The sequence below is a fragment of the Crocodylus porosus genome, unplaced genomic scaffold (assembly GCF_001723895.1).
Source record: "Crocodylus porosus isolate Cpor-Errol unplaced genomic scaffold, CroPor_comp1, whole genome shotgun sequence".
NCBI classification, from domain to species: domain Eukaryota; kingdom Metazoa; phylum Chordata; order Crocodylia; family Crocodylidae; genus Crocodylus; species Crocodylus porosus.
In genome coordinates, this window is record NW_017728886.1 from 18,722,438 (window position 1) to 18,727,219 (window position 4,782).

Here is a 4,782-nt window from a genome sequence, read left to right on the forward strand (position 1 = left end):
GACTAGGAATAATGGTTACAAGCCGACAGAGGGTAAATTCAGATTAGACATCAGGAGGCGCTACTTCACTGTCAGGGCGGCTAGGATCTGGAACCAACTTCCAAGCAAAGTGGTGCAGGCTCCTACCCTGGGGGTCTTTAAGACAAGGCTTGACAGTCACCTTGCTGGGGTCGTTTGACCCCAGTACTCTTTCCTGCCATGGCAGGGGGTCGGACTTGGTGATCTGCTCAGGTCCCTTCCAACCCTACCAACTAGGAAACTAGAGGAGATTTAAGTAATAATCTAACCACTGAGTTTTAGCTACTTGTGCTAAATGTCTATATTAGTTACTCTTAATTAAAGAAAGAATTTACTTTAAAGGCTCCCCCTTCAAAGAGAGGGGCAGCAAGCAGACCTACAAACTACTCGCAAACTGCCCTGTTTTCCGTCCTTGTTCACTCGCTCCTGGGTCATTTGAGGAGTCTTCTTTTATACTCTCCTGGGCCTGGACCAGCTTTACCCCCATGTTAGGGCTTTTGTCAGACATTGGCAGCAATCACCCAGTAATCACTCAGCTGGCAGCACTCCCAGATGCTCAGAGTACACACCCACCAAACACTCAGCAAGCCAAATAAAGACAGTCCTGGCTCACCTACCTTCCAGGAGCAGGATATGGTGCCTGGTGCCTGGCTCCTCTTTCCCTTCCCCCTCCTGCTCCTAGCAAACTGCTCGCAAACTGCCCTGTTTGCTGTACCTGCTCTCTTGCAGAAGGGCTTGGCATACTGTTATTAAGATGTTGAACTGACGCTGTTTAACTGTAGACATGGGCTTGAACCAAAGCTCCAGATCAAATTCCCCTTTGCTCTGGAGAAGTTTGGATCCAAATACAAATGTTGTCGCATAGCATATGCACACTGGCTGCTGAAAGTGGGAAGAGAGAGCATCTAACCAGCAGGGCTGTGCAAATCTCTGGATCACAATTGGGATTTGGAGGCCAAATCTACGAATCGGAATCGAATCGCTGGAAGCTTTAGGCTTTTTGAATCAATTCGGAAAAGATTCAGCGATTCCGCCTTAGGGTATAATGGGGAATCAATTAAATATCTATAACTTTGTTGTCTTTTGGGTGATTCAGATAAAACTTGCAGAACTGGTAGCTACTGTTGAGAGCATGATGCATGCCGTGTTTCAAGGTGATAGGTAGAGGTGTTTCTGGGAAACTGCACCTCAAATTTCTGAAAGAAAAAGTCATGTTGTGTGTGTGTTAAGTCACAGTGAGCTTAAAACTGCAGGGATGACAGCTCTTGCTGAGGACACAAAGCCTGCTAAGTTTTGAGGAGATAGGTGCAGAGGTTTGGTGGAAACTGTGCCTCAAGCTGCGGACAAGCAAAACCCTTGTGACATGAGTGTGTTAAGGCACAGCAGGGTGAAAGCTGCAGGCTTGCTAGCCCCTGCTGAGGGCACAAAGCCTGCCAGCTGTCAGGAAGATAGGTACAGGGGCTTCTGGGTTCTGGGGCTCTGCACCTCTGACTGCTGACAGACAAAACTCATTTCATGGGTACTTGTGCAACTGTTTGTCTTGGAGCACAGGGGTGGTGGGGTGGGGTATGGAAACTACTGCAGCCCTGGCTGCTAAGCTTCTTTGTTACCAAGAAATCATGATTTACCCAGGGACCAGCTCAATACACAGTAGCTAGATACTAGATAACAAGTTAAGGAGCAAGGATTAACACCTATAAAACCACAGACTAAGGAGAGGAAAGAATGAATACAGAGCAGGGAATTGCTTCTGGCCCAAGGCAGAGACAGTCTGTTGCAGAAGCACCCATGTCACGAGTTTTGCCTGTCAGCAGATAGGGGTGCAGGACCCCAGAACCCCCCTGCACCTACCTCCTTGACAGTTGGCAGGCTTCACGGCCTCAGCAGGGGCTACCATCCCTATAGCTTTCACCCTGCTGCACCTTAACACATACAGCATCACCCATGTCACAAGTTTCACTTGTCCACAGCTTGAGGTGCAGTTTTTCCCCAAACCTCTGCACCTACCGCCTTGAAACTTCTCAGGCTTCATAGTCTCAGCAAGAGCACCATCTCTGCAGGTTTCACTCCCTTGTGGCTTAACACACACAACATGTTTTGCTTTCAGGACTTTGAGGTGCAGTTTCCCAGAAACCCCTGCACCTATCACCTTGAAACATGGCACGCATCATGCACTTAGCAGAGGCTACCATTCCTGTAAGTTTCATCCAAATCAACCAAAAGACAACAAAGTTATAGATCTTTCATTGATTCCCCGTTATGCTCTATGGACAAATCTCCGAACTGGCTCCAAATCTTCTGAAGCGATTTGGCCGAATCGAATCAGAAAAATGATTCAGCTCTCCAAATCAAATCTCTGGCATCTGAATCAGCTGAATCTGAATCCAAATCAAATAATTCCTTATTTGCACAGGCCTACTAACCAGGCACCTTGCAATGCAGGCAATCCACAGGGTAGAAGTTAGAATTACCAGGAGTAATTCTCCTGCTCCAAGAAAGCTCCAAGGAAGAGCAATCCAGGCCAAAACCCTTCCCCTTTTTGTACTCTTTAGGGCAAAATTCATCCCATGCAGGAGACCCATGTAAGATCTTTTCACTTATTTTTGTTGTTGTTCAACTTGTGGGTTCAGCCACCAAGCTGAAAAAGCACTGGTCTGCACAATGATAATGCAAATACTCCCAGAGGTGCTGATTAGATAGGTTCAGACTGCTACATCTGCACTTGCAAAAGCAATAAGTAGATAGAAAGCATCACACACTTTGTGAGAAGTTTTCTTTTAAAAAACACATGGGAATGTGTTCAGTATTACATTTCTCAGTTGATCATTATTCCAGAAAAGCATCTTCATATGAATTAGGAGAAAAATGTAGTTCCTCACTTTGGTTAGCCAATGTACACACACAGTGCAACTAAGAGAAAGCTAGTTGAACAAGAAACAAACATATTTGAAGCCTAAGGCAACTGTATCCTCCGCTGACTCTAAGAGTTCATTAAGCCTTGCCCTGTAAACTTATGGACCAGTTTTGTCTCAAGTAGTCTATTCTGCCAGGGTCTTACTCTGTAATTCCCTCAACAGGATAAGTACCTCTACATTCAGCTAGAAGCAGAGGAGCCACAGCTGAGCATAACCAAAGGAATTTCTACTTGGCTCCCTGTCACACCTGCAGCATGCTCTGATCCCTGCCTTTTAAAACAGAACTGTCATAATCAATTAAGCACCAAGACAGATGACTTTCCCCAAAATGTATTTTTATTGGATATTCTTTGTACACACTAGGGCATTTGAAAAAGCTAAGCAGTAGAATACCCTGGGGTTAATGAATCTTTTTTTTTTTATCTGTATTAGTGCTTGTATTTCTTTATAGTCAGTGTAACCCAAACTTCTTAATTATTCTTACAGTTTATATATCTATACATAGGCAAACATGTGACCACTCCCCACCCCTTCAAGTTTTGAAAGAATAGAGTAAGGCCTGAAAAGAGTAGAATGCAATAAAGGACATTGGCCACATAGCTCTTCCTTTCAGACGCATGATTTGGATTAAACCACATCAAAACACCTACATAGAGTTCTAGCCACCCTGGTAATAAATTAAAATGGCAGTCGTATAATGATGATTATCTAGCAGCATCAAAATAATCATGCAAATACAACAAATGAATCCAGTCAGCCTATACATTTGTACAGCAGCACAATGCATTTCTATTATGTCATGGGTGCTTAGCCTCTGCCTTTCCCCTGTATAGATCTATACAACCCAAACATGTTTCCTGTACTTACCTTTAGTTTATTCTACCTGTAAGAGAAGTATTGCAACAAACAAATCAGCCAAGTATAACACACAGCTATACAGTTTGACAATACCTTCTACAAAGCCAAATCCCAATAAATGTCAGCTCTGTACCTCGTGAGTTGACTGCCAGCCTGGCTTCCTGAACTCAGATATACCTGAACTCAGATATACCCCAGGGACTCTCAGGGAATTAAACTAACAGTTATTTTTTTAAGATAATTTATGGCTTTCTAATGAACTGTCACCTCCTGAGCTTTATTCTTTAAGTTATGGAATATTTAGAAAATGTACAAATCCTGCCTGTATTTGCATGTGTGTTTGCAAATACACCATATGCCACCTGAAGAATCAAAATGAAACCCAAAGGCACATTTCTTTGGTGAAATCCCTGGTAAGGTACATTTAAGCTCTACTGGACATATGAGGAGTCAGGGTTGGACTCTTGAGTCAGGACTTTGGGGCATATATTCCACTTCCTGGGCTCAGGGGCTGTTAGACCATTAGAGACATTTTACTAGATTCCCAAAAGTCCATAACTGAGAAAAGGCTTAAAGAGAAATGAACACCATGGGTCGCCAACTGGCTGGAGGGCTGCATCCAGAGAGTGGTGGTGGATGGGTCATTTTCGACCTGGAGGGATGTGGGCAGTAGGGTCCCCCCAGAGCTCAGTCCTCGGGCCCGGACTGTTCAACATCTTTATCGGTGACTTGGATGAGGGGGTAAATAGCACCCTGTTCAAATCTGCTGATGACACTAAGATGTGGGGGGATGTGGGTACACTAGAAGGAAGGAATAGGCTGCAATTGGACCTAGACAGGTTACAGGGATGGGAGGATGAGAATAGGATGGGATTCAACACTGACAAGTAAAGCGTACTGCACCTGGGGAGGAAGAACCAGTGGCATACCTACAGGCTGAGGAACTCCCTTCTCGTCAGTGCAGAGGCAGAAAAGGATCTTGGAGTCATCA